We start from the raw sequence: 17,154 nt of genomic DNA on the forward strand, positions 1-17,154 counted from the left end.
ACACAAACATTGACTTTGCAAACATTCATAATAAAATTAACCTGATTGCACATGTTCTTACTACTTCCCCCAAGAGAAATTGCAGCATAGAAAAACTACTCTCCTTAGGATTTGTGGACACAAAATTTAATGCTATGGCAGAGAGAGAACTAATTTAGAGGTGAAGCCACAGTACAGCCTTCTAAATGCCCAGCTTCACTTGGGCCAATACACACTGAAAATATTCTTGTATTGCTGTTTTCTGCCTGTACTCTGAAGGAACACAGCAGCTGCTCAGAGCCAGGTCAAGCACCTCTGCCTCATGCTGCGCTGATTCACTACTTTAGCATTTTGTTTAAAGCTCTTCTTCCTGATTGTTACTGTCACAGGCTCTGCATAACAGAATTCAGCAGGACATCATATTTCTAATTTCTGTGTAACAGAGTTCAGCAGGATGTCGTATTTCTAGTCATTCTGCTTTGCAAGGGCTGAAAGATACAAAGAATTATTTTCAGCACAGCTCAGTTCTCCCACTGCCATGTAAACCTACACAGAATGGAATTCTGCATTGAAGCTCACATCCAGTGGAATGCCACAAGTATTTCCATGGGGTATTTCCATGAGCTGGACTGATAATTAAGGAAGTCTTGCAAGATAAAGAGATCTGAATCCCATTCTGGCAGGCTAAAATACAGCCAGCTGTAATTTAAAAACTTTTAAAATCACACTCATTTAAGATTTCTAAATTTAGTCTCCCCCCTTTTTTTTCTACTGATATTACAAGTAGTGTCCAGTTTAGAACAGGCTCTTAAAACTTTTTTGCTTTACAACTGCTATAGGGTAGAGTAAAATATTAGTAGCCTAGATTAAACAAGTGGATGGTATCTGTCTCTCCACAAACACCTGAAGTACCTCAGGTTAATGGGAAAACTGACTTTAAAAAAATAGTTAGAATAACAACTATATTAAAAGGCTAGTAAAGGAAAAAAAACCACCAAAATAACAACATAAACAAAACCCCCAAAACAAATCCCCACAAACCCCATAATTTCCTTGCCTACTCTTGCACCAGCATACCCTCTAAATTTTCTAAAAGCGAATATTCACATGGGTAAAGTTACTCAGTCTTGAAAGTGCTCAGACCTTCTAGGACATTTTATTTTATGAAACTTGGAGTGTTAAGGGTAAGGTTGGTTGTTTGTTTTTTTCCCTTGGTAGTGACTTTGCTCTTTTTGTGTGACTCCAACAAAGCAGGGAGATTAAAATAAATTATATGGAACATACCAGTCTAAAGGTCACTATTCACAGTGAGATTTAAGGAAAAGTGTAGTAGCCAAACCTGCACATGTTCTTCCTAAATTTCAAGTTGGCAAATTCTCTGTGAAGGTTATTCTTTAAACATATTGGCCAAGATTTCAAAATGCTGCTATACCTGCATTTAAATCACACTAATTCATGGGTTCAGGAAGGGTATCTCATACAAAGAAAACATAAGCATCTATTTAGTTGCTCTTCCAATCACTACATGAAATTATTTTTCAGATCTTCTCCCAGTTTATTTTGTTTGTGCCTAATTTTTACTCTACATCTGTAGATTTTTAAGTGTGTAATCAGAGATGCAGCATTTGCCTCTGCATGGGACCAAGAGAAACCCACTATAATAACCTTGTTAAATCCTTATGCTTCCATTAATCTCATGCAAAACAGGAAGTACATTTTTAATTATTTCCTTTCTTATTCCTCTAATTGTTTATGGGACTGAGCCTTTCCTTTTGCTTTGTTTTATGAATGTATTTATATTTCTTGATCATGGTCATGTTCTCTTTTCAGGTTCTATCCTTGCACAAACTGAGCTGTATAAACTCCTGCTCAGTTGGCGGATGCAAACAGGAAACACCCTCAGAAGATGTTGCAGTGGGCAATTCCGAAAGTCATGTTCTTCACTAGAGTCTCTGCTTTGGATAGTTGTTCTTGTATACTTCTGACTGATCTGAACAAAATCCTTTCTCTATAATATCCTTAATTCACGCATTTTAGCTTTTCTCCCTCAACTCCTGATTTTGTTCTCTCTCTTCACTCTCTCATCTTCCTTCTTACAATCCTCCTAGGAGGAGGAAAGATTAACCTGAAAGATTAATCAAAAAACCCCTTCTGTATCGTAAAAATGTCATCTGCAGCCACACCTTGGCTTGTAATAAATTGTATTATTTCTTTCTGTGCTTCCTCTTTGTTTTCTGTTTTGAACATGAGATCTTCAGCTCAAAAGTCTGCTATATCCCCTTCACACGATGTCTGGCACAGTGTGGCTGTGCTCTGAACTGTCCTACAAGTCCCACACTAATTGATCTTTTGGCATCTACCTGCTAAGCCCATGGGAATCAACAACCCTAGTGATAACGCACTTGGGAGAGGAAAGCACTTTACCCTATGCCTTTAGAATGGAGAGAAGCAAAGTCCCAGGTATTCTCTCTTATTTTCCACTAATTCTTGAGTTTGCTCGCTTTGAGGTTGCTTTTTTAAAGCTACCGGAGTAGTTGCCTTTAACTTTAGCAGGTGGTGACAGATAAAACATGGAAGTACATTATATTTCTGTTCTCTCTGATCTTTTACCCTAAGACACAACCTTACCTAGTGGGGCTTGATATCACTAACCTCTCCCTGACCTGCAGCTGACATTCTTTCAAAATTCTGTTCACTTAGAAGGCCACCAATTGTGGAATTTCACTTGCTGTGTACTTGGCATCTTCCACTAAGCAAGTACAGCCATCTGTTTTAGTTCGTCATCATACCAGTCAGCCCTTCAAAATACCATAGACAACTTTTTTAACATTAAAATGCAAAGACCTCCACATAGCAATAAGGAGGAAGGGAGAATAAATTAGGCAATGCTTAGAATAGGAAAGACAGCAACCCTCAGATAGCTATAGATACTACATTTTCATTTGAATGTTCTCAGGTTGCTAAGGAGATGGGCAGGAAGAGAATTTGGAAAGGGTACCTACCTTAAGGAGCAAGGTAAGAGGAGAAGGTTGCCAGCTTCCCATCAGCTAGACTTTGGTTCAGAACTTAGGACAACATCCAAGATACAAGATGTTGCTGTTCATCACAATCCTCAACTCAAAGCATCTGGGATACATTCTGGGAATCCTAAGTAAGAGAGACTGAAGGTCTGTATCATAAACTCAATTTTACGTGTAGAGAAATCTAGTTCAGAGAGCTGAAAAATTTGCTTCAGGTCACCCACCAGGTCAGGAGATGTTGCAATGTGTTTCCTATCCAAATAAACCACCATGTTGAAACAAATCTAAGTAGTTTCATCATAAACACTTGGAGGACTGTGTCCACAGACTGCAGCGATAGAAGCAGAGTTTTTCCACTGCTATTCCAGAGAGTGTCTGTTACTAGATTGTGACATTTTTGCTAGAGACAGAAATGAATACCAAAACCAAAGCAAACAACAGCTACAATCAAAGCTGTTGAGTGTTTCAAACTAATAATCTCCTGTAAACACAATTCCTTCAAAATAAAGATGTTTAGAAATAGCAGCAAAGCAGTGCTAAGCATGATAGCACCATCACCAGAGAGCTTCATCCTCTGGGGAATTAGAAGTACTCAAATATGCTCCTTGCATTATAATCAGCCAATCTTGTTATGCCTTCCTGCTTCATAATTACAGGTCTTATTAACTAAGATGAATTTGACAAAAAATAGGTATCACAAATAGTACAGTTTTCAAAAGAAGAGATGCCAGTGAGAATGTTTCTTCTTTTACCCCAATTGCCAAAGCTTCCATTATTGTTAGTATCATTAAATTAGATGATTTAATAAGAACACTATTAGTGCAGACCTCTCTTATTTTTTTTTAAATTTTATAGAATTTTCAATGTAGAAAAACTACAGCTAGCTAGAAATAATCAGATCTTAGCATTTTCTAGACAATGCTGACTTCAGTAGAGCTGTAAAGTTCATACTGTATGTGTGTCAGGCGCAATCTAGTATCCAACAACTCTTGGATAAATGGAAGCCTTTCCCATAAAGTTTTCCTTTCTGAAAATGGCTAGTAATAGTAGGCTGCAGCTTCCAGTATTCATTACCTAGTACTTCATCTACTTTAAACAATTTTCATTTATACTGAAAGGTAAAGCTAGTGAGTTTCATTTATTCAGTTTAACTATGATAGCCCAAGTGCCATAATCTCTCAAAACTATTTCCCTGTAGAGTTTGTACCTCACTGGCAGTTCTGATTGTGCCCTTTCTTTAAAGTGCCTTAAAAGAAACAGAGGGAGAAGATTCATAATTTCCAAACTCTTTATTGCAGGTGTAGTTGAATTGGAAAGTGTAGATTTAGCTAATCACCACCCACCTAGCCTCAATTCCTTTTCAACTGTTCTGTTTGTGTTAATCAGGACAAGCAGGATGTTAATTACTACATGGGGACTCCTGGGTGGCTAAAGCATGTTGCCTGTTAGGTGCCACTACTGCAGCTCACCTGTGCCTGGAGGGGCCATAGCATTTGCCTACAATCTGTAATGACCTTGGAAGTTGAGAAGTACATAAGCTCCCAGTGCATGTATAAAACCAGGATGTGATTAGTGTCCAACAGCAAGGTAGGCTGGGGGAACAGAGAACTGTTTAACAGGCCTATAAGAAGGTGGCCTTGTTCTGCTGGGTATTTTGCTATCACAGCTCTCCTTGAAGATACTGAGAGGTATAACTGTGTCTATGACAGCATAATATACCTGAATGCCTCAAAGAAGTCTACATTTGAGCCTGTGGGATGGAAGAGGATCATTTATATAGTGACAAATAGGCTGTTTTTTAACCTGCTAAGGAAATGAACTGGTAGAGCTGGGAACTAACCACGGACTGTGGACAGGTCCCACATTTGAGAAGGAATACCATACAAAATCTTTATCCAGAGAAAGGGAGAACAGGAACTGGGAAGTATCTTAATGTCAATTCTAAGTGTTTACTGGTAAAAAAAAGTCCTGCCAATCATTGAGATTATGCTGATACACGGTTATTATCCTTACATACTGTTGTGATCACCTCATGAGGTTCAACAAGGCCAAGTTTGCTTTGATGAAAGCAGTGCTCTTCGGGTGAGACAAAGCGCAAATTTCCCCTTATCAGCAAGCAGTCATGGTTCAGGGTACCACAGATAACTGATACAGTTTATAGGTGGTAAATTTGTTTCTTTGTGAATACTGTTTCTTGTATCAAAAAACTTGAACAGTTGATACCCACAATTAACTTGACCAAGCTTGATGCTGTATGGAGAGAAGAAAATGAAACATTCGTTTCTCAAAAGAAGGCACCTAAAGAAATAAGCAAATTAAAGATTTTAATACTCAGTTCCACTCTTCTGGTTTACAAGGTATGGCTAGAAAATTACTTGAAAAACAGGTTTCAAATGATAAATGCCAATTTGTCAGAATATAATTGCTGGAAGAATGCATCTATGCCCTGAAATCGCTCAGAAGGAGCCTTCTTCACCTGTCATACTATGTGAGCAAATGAATTTCTGCTAGGTGTCTCCCTTGCTCCAAGTAAGATGAGGAGAACTTCTGTATCTGACACCTGAGAGCTTCCGACTTCCAGATCACTGAGGCAGCATTTGTGAGGAAGAACTCATTCTGCAATGTCTGGAATGTAGCCCCTTGAAATCACTTAACACAGGTGCTGTACTCTAGATGCAAGCTGGCTTTAAGACAAAAATGTGTACTGCTTTGACATTTCAGGTCTAGAGGGGTTCCTTAATGAGAAAAGCTTTGTTAAGAAAAATGGGAGAAGCTGCCTTGTGCCTGTACATTAGTTCATCTGAGCATATACCACCTATGTTTTTAACCTCATGCAACTTCAAAAATTCTTGGAAAGATACAGCTGTTATTTTACAATTTGTACATTTTTCTTTGCTGCATCAGGATGCATCTTTCACTTGCTCTGGAAAAGACACTATGATAAAATTTTAAAAGCATATCCCATTAAGTTACATTTATGTAACCTCGCTAACTTCAACAGGCTTCAAAACTTTGCAAATGGTTCTCCCTCTAATGACACTACAAAATTAAAAGTCAACCCATTGCTCTGAGTAATTTTAGTTAGATCTAATAGTTCTGACAGTTTTATTAACTTTGATGGACTTCAAAATTCTTTTTTTTTTCTGAGATGCAACGATAATATGACAATAACTTTGTTTTCCCAAGGAAGTGAGACCTATGCAACTCTACTGCCAGGTCTCCCCTTCCCAAACCTGTGAGTCCATTGAACATTTCAGACTCCAGAGAGATAATCAGCTCTCAGAGACAGTAAGTTCCTATACATTTTGTGAAAACTGATTGTCAGAGATAGATCAAAATTAGTGCTACCACTAAGGAAAGCCAGTTGCAGTTCAGCCAGTTGGCCGATCACCACGGATATAATGAACAGGCAATCGGCACACGCTTATTTCAGCAACACCATATGTTGCCACATTCTCAGCCAGACTGGCAAAAGACATGGGAAGGAGCAGGAAGAAGTACTTGAGCTCTGAGGATGGGAAGGACTGAAGAATGCAGGAGAAAAAAAAAATAAATTAAAAAATGTCATTAGTTCAACTGTTCACAGAACAACTTATTTTTGTGTCTTAACACTGTAGATTTTGCCTTGAATAAAGGAATACATGAATCTTGTATGCAGAAGAGATATATGTATCTTATACAGAATATATATGTGTAGAAGATGTATATGTACTTCAACACAAGTGATTCCTGCCTTTTAGTCTATATTTCTTTAAGTCATGATTTATTCATAATAAGATGCATTTTACTGAAGAAAAAAGAATTTATGTTTCATTTGTGAATGGAATGAAAAGCAAGTTGTTCTGCTTTATGGTACCAAGGAAATCTAAAATGAGAGCTGTTGAAAAAGATTTTCAAACAGGAGAATGAATAGAAGTAGGTGATGTACTCATATTCTGGTAATGACAGAATAGACTAATAGCAGAATCAATATGTGTATACAAACTCAATTCATATGAACCCAACAGAATCACTAAATTTTAGTAAATAAAGCTGGATAATTTTTCATCTCCTAATGGCTGTTCTTCAGCCTATCTGACAATTTGAAGACTCTGAATGGTCTATTTAAAATCAAATACCTTTTGAGGAAAATAAAATTGTCTGATATAATTACATAGCTAAGATTTTCCTCTGCTACTGCAAAAATGAAAGTGACACAGTCATAAGTAATTTACACATGCACACACATGTATACCTACATACATAAAATATTATGCATATAACATTATTCTTTTTTTCATAGTCATATTTAGGCTCTTTATAGAAAAAAAGCATGGAATCTCATGCTGCAAGAAGTCTTTGGACTACCATGAATACTTAAGGCTGAGAACCTTGATAAGACCTGATTTCTAGTTATGCAACAATTCCATCAGCAACTGCTGAATATTTAAAATTTTGCATGTTTGTATTCATTTGAGTCTTAATTTACTTACATTCAGGAAGCATTTTTAGAACCCTCAGTATCAAATGACATGATCTGAAATTACAGAATTACTCCTAGAGACTGATGATTTAGTGGAAGCAAAAAATACAGCACTGCCTGATTAAAGCAATACAGTAAAGGTGTTACAGTAAGAATTCTATTACAGTAAAAATCAAAGAATCCCCATTTTAGCTCAGTCTTCCACATAAAATCTGGGACAACCTCTACTTTCAAAGATCTGCGTCTTCAGGGTACAGGTGACTTCCAAATGTTGTACATGAGTAAAAAGGAAGTAAAAATAAAGTTATAAATGGTCATAAACTGAAAACTTACTATGGTATCACAAGTAAGTAAGATTATACAGACATCAAAGAATCACAAAATGAGGTTGGCAGGAACATCTGGAGGTCATCTGGTCCAACTTGCCTGCTCAAGCAGGGCAAGCTATAGCCAGTTGCTCAGGACTATGTCCATGCAGCTTTTGTATATTGCCAAGGAGGCAGAGTCCACAACCTCCCTCCCAAACTGTGGCAGTGCTCACTCACCCTCACAGTGAAAGTATTTCCAGATGTTCAGAGGGAACCTCTTACGTTTCAGTTTGTTTGGTCCCATCACTGGGCACCACTGAAAAGAGCCTGGCTCTGTCTTCTTTACACCCTCTCTTCAGGTATTCCTATCAATAAGATCTCCCTTGAGCTTTCTCTTCTCCAGGCTGAACATTCTCTGCTCTCTCAGCCTTTCCTCATAGAAAAGATGCTCCAATCCCTTAGACATGTTTGTGGCCCTCCACTGGACTCTCTCCACTACATCCATTTTGCTCTCTTTTGCTGCTGAGCCCAGAACTCCATGTGTGGCCTCACCAGTGCTGAGCAGAAGGGAAGGATCACCTCCTTCAACCTGCTGGCAACACTCATCCTAGTGCAACTCAGGACACATATTGCTAGCTCATGGTCAAATTGATGTCCCCCAGGACCCATCATATGAAATTATATTCGTAAAATATATCTTCTTCCTGATCAACATACTGTTTAAACACACAGATGACTTTGTAACATCAAAGCACGTGAGAGCAAAGTCTTTTACTGTCATGTGCAGACAGTCCCTAATATGGATAGCAGTGTTTAAGTCTGTTTATTGCTTACACAGTAAAAATAATTTCTAGTTGAAGCAGCTGGTTGTAGGATATAGTTAAGCAAGCAAATTAATAAAAAACTTGGTATTTTATGAAGGTAACAGAGATTCAGAGATGGAAGAGCTAAGGGATCTAACCTAGACTTTTAAAGCCAGACCTTGAATACATATCCTTGGATTGAAACAAGTATCTAGTTTAAAACCTGAGAGCAGTTCATAGTCCTTGTAACTCCCTATCACACTGCTGGAATCCAAAATGACTCAAAATAATTAAATCACTATGAAGCTCTTAGTTTATCACACAATTGTTGGAGTCATGCTGAAAAAATTGCATGGAACTGCTCTATGAGAACAAGCAAATATTTGGCTACTAGACATGGATATTATTGCTGTGTAAACATACATGTAAGACTGGGGAGCTAAAAGCCGAACACATGAATTATTGAAGTGATGTTTGACACACTGCACTGGAAGAACTTCAGTAATTTCTGAAAGAAGTAAAATTCCTTGGTAAGGGTACTGCTATAATGCTAAGGAATGCTATAAACACTCTCTTTAAGTCTATTTTTACTGTCTTTTGCCCATAGAAATATTGTATGATATACTTAGAGCATCTGAAAGCCTGGGACTCTTCAAAAAGTATATGTACTAGGCAAGTTTTCTGGTTATGAATAACATTTATAACTCTTCAGAGAACAAAAATAGTATTTCCAAGACTTACATAGTTCCCTTGCTCAGCCACAAATCTTGTTTATCTTTGCTGCTGGTGAAAGGCAGAAAAAAGGGAAAAGGTTTCAGATGCATCACTAAAGGCAATGTATTTTCTCTTTCTCAGTTTAATACATACATTTTCCTGAAGGCTCTTTAAGCCTCCCATGCATTCCATGTCAGAGATTTGGCCTGAACAACATTAACCTCACTCCCTCTCATTCCTGGGAAGTCCAGACCATGAAGACTTCCTATAGAAGCCAGGACTGTATCTCACAGCAGTGTATCATCAACAACCAGGTCCAATCCTTTTTTTTTTTTCCATTTTGTGTACTGGGATATACAGGCCAGAATGACCAAATACAGTGCCTTAAATTTGGCACTGAAGTGCTTTTATTTTCTGATGTGGCAGAATGGGCACATCTCACTTAATCAAAAGCCAGCTCTGTAACTGCAGGCACCTAAATATGAACATTTGGCTTCTTTGCCTTAGTTTTTATTGCATGAACAGTACTTGCCTATGCAATGCACCTTGATATCCAGCACTGACAGCTACTTTCCAAATAAAAGTATACAAAAAAAAAAAAAAAAAGAAAAAAAAAAGGAAATTGAGAGAGAGAGCAAGCAGGCAACACTTTAAATCAAAACTCACCTATGCAATTCTCAAGCCCACCCTGAAGCCATATAATTTGAAATATGGAGTACTTTCCAGAAGGATGATGTACTTTTACTGTAGCTAGTAAACCAACTCTGTGTTGTCACCACAACTGTAAATTTACAGATAAAATAAATCAAACTGACAAAATGCACTGTGATAAAAAGTTCTTCAACAGTACAAGAACCATTATGACTATTCCATTTCACTCAAACTGAATTACACTCAATAAATAAAACACGTGATGATTAAAAAAAAGCTCTATCTCCAAGCTACTTACAGCATAAGTGGATTAGATTCTATGCATAATGGACTAGTAAACAGCAGACCCATATAAACTGAGGAAAGAGAATTCCATTTCAAACCCTGAAACAGTATGAAGTTGACAATTGCACAGAGTTATTAGCCAAATGCTAGGCAGTCAGCCAGGAGGCTTCAACAAAAATTGCCTTAAGCAAGAGCAGCAAATAAGGGGAGGAGTTAATAGGGGAAAAAAACCAAAACAATTACATTCACTCATAGGATGGTATTTGTCACTAGAAAGGCCAGAATGACAGATGATTAAGATCTTGTTAATGGAAAAAAATTAAAAAGCTAAAACCAAAAGCGGACTTAATGGAAGAGGAAATCAGTGAAATCAGCATTTTAGTACCAAATATAAATCTAGAAAACACCTCCATTAACAGAAAAGGAACAGCCATTTTATTCTGTTAGTCTGTTGTAATTCCCTTCGGAGTTCACTTGGATAATGAACGATTAATGTCCGTGTGTATACAACTAAAACTCTGTCCTAATTGGGTTTGGCTGAGCTAATTGCCTCTGATCAATAAAACTGACACATAGTACACTTATTCTTCAAGAATCTCACTCTGGGCCTCATTCTACTTCCCTCCAACCATGCTTCCGACATCCAGGGGAGCAAAAATTTGTCACGTTAATAGAAAATTGAAGTAATGCAGAAGAACTTAAATAGAGCAGTAAGCACTGGGGAAACGTGCATTTTATCGACTAAAATTCCCCTTGTGCTTCATGACACATCCCATCCGCTCGCAGCAGTTCCCTGGCATTTTTGCAGCGCCTTCTCTGCAGTCTTTCCGTCGCTTCAGTTACACCAGCACAGAGACACCAGGAGAGCCTCCTAGCGCTAGCACAGCATACAGCAATAGAAAGCGAGTCTCCCCCCGGAACACCTCCAAAAGACTAAAGTTCTCTCCCCCAAGCCACCTCCCTCCTCAATGCCCCGTTAGAGTAGCTACAGTCACACCAGCATTTTCTAGCACTGCAACGACAAGGAAAACATACGACTTTTTCCTCGAACAAACCCATTGTCCTTTATAGCCTAGGGGAACATCTAATCATAGGGTACAATGCCTACTCTAGTAAAATTACACACAAGAACAACAAAAAATAGCAGATGCAGGCACAACATAACTACTTAATACAACCCCAAATATTATTGTACGGCATTTATTCATACTTAGTACATCCTTTAAATTTGTTTACAACAGAGTCAAGATTAGTTATGCAAGTTATGCAGTCTACCCAAGTATCCCTTCTAATTAACAGGCTAAACCTGCCTGATATAGGCAGCTACTGTCTGTAAGACCATGGGATCCTCCTCACAAAGACACAGCAGCATGGCTTCATTTGAAACCAGTTGTTCCAAAGTGCATCCCCTCAGATCATTTCAACAGAAGTAACAATGCAAAAGTCATCAAAAACAGCGCAACCCAGTATTGTGCTAGAAGGCAGGAACATGAGGCTCATGCCTTTGCTTTTTTCCCACGAAGATCATCTGCATTGTCCAATAGACATGTGTAACACAGATCTCCCCACCCTGCTTAACCAGGAGAAAGGAGTTTATGAAAGCAACATTGTGACTGCATCAAATTCCAGGCAGCCACTAAGCACTGAATCAATCCTGTTCAATCCAGTACCAGTTTTTAAGGCATCCTTCTGAGACTAGATAAGCCATGAATTGTACTTAATACATTATCAATAATATCTTGCTTATTTAAGGTAGATGCCTTCCAGAGAAATGAATACTAGGGTGTCTTGATTTTTTCTATGCACAGCTGTGCCCTCTAGTGGAACTGGGTAATTCAACACAGATTTTGTCTCTTCCTCAAAATTGGCACAGTATCTGAACTAAATTCAGTAGCTGGAGTTATGATCCTCCCTTTCTTTAAAAAACTGTTGTATTACCTTCAAAGAATTTAATTGTAGAGACGTTTCAAGATATTGAATCCAAATTACAATGCCTTAAATACAGTCCTAATTTTTGAAGGATCCTTCCTATTAGTTGTTATTTTGATATAAGAAAATACTGGTTTGTGGTCTTTAGGTAATGTCAGACATAAAGTCAATGCAACTAATTTGGGAAGAGAGAACATGAGTTGAAGCAGTCTGGAGCCATTGCTGATCTATTCCAATGACACTTTCTTAGCACACCCATAAAAAAAAGATAGCAACTTCAGTAAGAGTAGAAATTAGTTTCAGTCCCAAATTTCATTTGCAAGCTCACTGGTGGAGCAACAGCTAGAGCACACAATCTGAATACACAGTACCATGCCTGACAGGCTTCAAGCAGCAGCAGCTTTAACTTTTTGTCTTCTGTTGCCTCACTGACAATACCAGCACTGAGGAAGGGATGGTTTTGGCTCACTATATAAAAATGGCAAAAAGATAAAAGACCAGTAATACAGTGAAGGCAGAAAAGAGGATGCAGGGGAAGTAAAGACAGCAGGAGCCCCTGTCCTGCGTTGTAAGTAGTTTTCAAGCTTTACCACTCTCAGTGGTGACAGCATAATTATTGTTCCCACATCCATGACTGAACACAGCTATGACACAAGATTAAGAAAATATAAAGTTACACCAGTGAATCTGGGTAGGTTTCAGGAAAGGAGAGGAACAGCAGCCATGTTGAGATGGTCACTCCTTTCAGCATGTTTTATCCCACTATGTCCAGGCTGCCCCTGGAAATGTCTGTCCCCAGATATGTGCTCCTATTCCTTCCCTAATAACAGATTCAGCAATTACAATCCTGCAGAAGGGATTTGTTTAGCTTCCTGACTCTGCTAAGCTACCAACTACACTCCCCCCCAGCATTTTCCTACAGGTCAGAAAGGTAGCAATTCATCATGTGTTCAATCACCAGATATGATATAAGTAGAGTGGGAGATGAGGACCACGGAATTTCACCGTTACTTATCTCTATCACTATGATGTGCTCCCTGTCAAAGTCTCTTTCATGAAACAGTGAAACTGAAGTTAATGTATGCTTTGATTATTTTGTACTGCAGTTAAGTCTCATTTATAATACACCTTTCTAGGCTCATCAATTCCAACTCCATTCTACTTTTTTAAATCACTTTCTTAGTGCAAAGTACTATACATACAAACTTTTATCTTGGACTAAGCCAATCTCCAAATTTTTCATAGAACAAATATTAAATATAGAATTAGAAATATTTTTCATGATGTCAGAAGGGTGGTCCGTTAAAAAGTTAACATCTAAAGCAAGTCTTTGAACCTATATTAACCTGGAGATTAAGTCCCATACCTATTCTTGTGTGAACCCAATTAAGAGTATTTTTACCTGTGGGAAAGAAATTATTCTTCCAGTTCTCATTTGGACTGGCAATGATTACTGCCCATATCTTCTTGTGCTAGTTTCCAGGAAAAGAAAAAAAAAAAAAACCAAACCAAACTTTCTTTATTGAGATAAAAAGATATTCTCTATTCATATAAAACTTTAATGTTATCTGCAGAGACTTTATTGCATTGCTAAAGCCCCAAGAGTTAGTATAGCTAAGAGGAAAAATTATCTCTTATTAGGAAGCTATAAAGGTAAATTTGGAAAATGGAGCTCTTATAAGCCCCTAGTAATGGCAACGAGGCCTCAGGATAAGTGAGACTATGACAGTAAGTTCTTGTGATGTAATACTCAAATTTAGTTTCCACTTATGTCATATGACCCTGCTGAAGCTTTGGGCACGTAAGTCTTTGATAGACACCAACCTTCCTTTTTAGCATGCAGTGGAGTTCCTGCAAGAAATGCTGAATCAGACCTTAATGCACACTTTCATTTTAGCCTTTATTGACTGAAATGGTAATAATAGAGTTCTGGAATTGAAGTTTATGTCCAGTATTTATAGCAATGTTTAAGGTTGATATCAGTGCAGAACAAGCTAAAAAAAAATATGTATAGAGTCCAAGAGCTATAATGTCCATTAGTCAACTTCTAGTCATATTCTACAGATCTTTATAAATCATAAATTATGAAATTTTCACCTAAAAGCTAAAAATAGAGATTGTTAAACCATGTTTATGGCTTAACCATAAGCTATCCCTCCTATATGTTTAATTCTTCCTACCTATCCAACTGCCTAATGATGTCACAAGATTAAAGCAATTATCGAACCATTTGATACAAGTTATTTCTAGGGAGCCTCACTGACCAACACTTCAGTAAACCTTGCCTGCCCTATGGGCACTAACTGGCCCTCACTAATCTCACCTGTGGCTTCCATCCACACCCTCTATGTATGGACCTGGGAACCCCTCCTAAACTTAGACCTGGGCCTTCAGTCTCCGCTTGAGCTTTATTGCAGGGGTGCTGGTCTCTAGTACTGCCCCCACCTGACACCTCAAATCATTTACAACTGCACACAAAACACTGTTATAAGTTTTTGATGAGGGAAGTGGAACTTGGATTCAGATTCATTACATGTATTTCTGAAAAAGAAGCAGGGGAGCTTTGCTCCCTGCTTTAATTCTGTTCTGAATTATTTTGCACCACTTGTGTTATTCTGAAAAAAATCAAAACTGGACCAATAATGAGAGTAAAAACATTTAATGAGAGCAGAATTCAGTTCCACTGGACTTTGGTGTATCTTCTAGCATTCAAGAATTACACAAAGATCAAAAAAGTTTCTACTAGCAAGGCTCTAAGGACAAAATGTAATGTATGTAATTCAGCTTTTGTAATGGAAATGCACAGAGCTCTGACTTTTCTGGACAAACTGGGTGATGTCCAGATCAGACCAGCAAGAATAGGTTTGGAAAGTTACTACAAGGAGGGGGGGTAGAGGGGGGGAAGGAACTGGTATTACTCACTCAAGTAGCAAAAAAGAAGATCGAGATCAAGCTAAACATGTGAACTGATAACTTAAGGAGCTTGCAGAATCTCCTCCATTTTAAGTTCTTAAAAACCAGTTAAACAAACTCTACATAGCATATTTATAATTCACACAGCCCTTGAGCATAGCATGTGCTTTTGGAAGTCTCTTCCACTCCTGTATTTCTAGGATTACTGTGACTGTTAACACTATCTCAATACATTTCTTTTCCCAAATTCTACATAGAGATGAAAAACGAAATTGTAGAAGACAGCAGTCTTTGAATAGTTTCTTTTTAAGTGCAAAAGAAGTACTGTAGTCTAAAAGCGTTTACTCATTGTGAATTATTAGAGCCATCACTGACAAAAACATTCACAAGAATATTAAAAATGTGCAACACAGGTGAAATGGGTATGTCTTCTCAAAGGAAAGGTGAAAATTAGATGTTAAAACCCCTCCCTTGTTTTCTGAAAACTTTAAGTCCCGTAACATGTATATTACCTAAGGCCATGTAGCATAGCCTTTGTCAGCATTTGTAATGTATGCCTGTGAATACATCAGAAAAAACTTGTTGATTCTTGTCCTTCCCCTCTTATTCTGGAGAGCTAAATATCCAGAGAACTGGAAAGTATCTACTTTCAGATACTGTTGTTAGTCCAAGCAAGAGAAAAATACCATCTAAATGTCACATGCTCTTTTACAGAACTTCATATACAGTCTACCACAAAATGTCTTCCCAACCTCCACATAAGACAAGCTACATCTGTTTCAATGCTTGGAATGATCAAACCACTAATTTTTCTTAGCTGTATTTAGCTTTTAATTTTTATTAAGGACAAAGCGCAATACTGGTTTTCAATAAGCCATATTAGAAACAATCTATAGGTCCCATGTTTTTCTAATAGCATGCAAGCAGACAGCGAATGGGATTATGGTGTCACTTTTCCAGTTGATTAATGAAGCTCGAACCACTCTGAGTATACTTCTGCAGTACTGGACAACACACTTGCACTCAACAATCCATCTCTGTATACATTCCCCTTGTAACAAATTATTTCAGTGCTCACCACTTAGTTTGGAACTTTTAACTAAAACTTAAGTGGTTAACAAAACCTTTTGACTTTGAAATCTCAGCTGGTTTATACAAAAATGAAAGTCTCAATTACATGGAAATTCAACTAAATTCTGGGTCTGTGTTCCACAAATATTAACTGAAACCACACAGGGTAGGAGATGGTCTTCCTATTACTGTGACTATAAATAGTCATCCAGAATGACCGTCCAATTGTTCTGAAGAGGTCTTATTCCACTTAAACTGCATTGACTAGTTGACTCGTAACAGTTATTATCTGAACAGATAGTATCTAGAAGCTTAATTAAAAATCTGAACTTTTTTTTTTCATTATTATATTTTGCAGGGGCATGTAGGGATAGGACAAGAGGGAATGGCTTTAAACTGGAAGAGGGTAGGTTTAGATTAGATATAAGGAAAAAGTTCTTCCCTGTGAGGGTGGTGAGGCACTGGCAGAGGTTGCCCCGAGGAGCTGTGGCTGCCCCATCCCTGGCAGTGTTCAGTGCCAGGTTGGACAGGTCTTGGAGCAACCTGGTCTGGTGGAAGGTGTCCTTGCCTGTGGCAGGGGGGTTGGAACCAGGTGATCTTCAAGGTCCCTTCCAGCCCAAACCATTCTGTGACTATTTACTGTTTGTAATAACAGCCTTTTTCTCTTTTTTTTCCTTCGGGGGGTGGGGGGGGGGGGTGTCGTTAAGAGTCATGTACACGTGCCTGACAGTCTCCAAACAGCAACGGGCCACAGAGACAAATTACCTGCTTTGCAAGGACCCTGAAAAGTTACCATGCGTCCTTTACTGCAAGAACCCAGCAATCCCAGGAGATCCGGTGTTTTTCCTTTCCATACTTTTTTAAGATTCTGCCACAAAGCCCGTTTCCCCGGGTTCACTCCTACACTACTGCCACTGATGTCAAAACCATTAAGGTGAGGGACCCGACCTGCCAAGGCGCTCACTGCGGTCTGTAAAAAGCCGCTCGCCGCAACTTCTGGAATCCATGTGTTTCTTAAT

This window comes from Pezoporus flaviventris, unplaced genomic scaffold, assembly GCF_033815535.1.
Source record: "Pezoporus flaviventris isolate CSIRO_AGI_PZ_B2104156 unplaced genomic scaffold, CSIRO_AGI_Pfla_v1 ptg000007l, whole genome shotgun sequence".
In the NCBI taxonomy this organism is placed as follows: domain Eukaryota; kingdom Metazoa; phylum Chordata; class Aves; order Psittaciformes; family Psittacidae; genus Pezoporus; species Pezoporus flaviventris.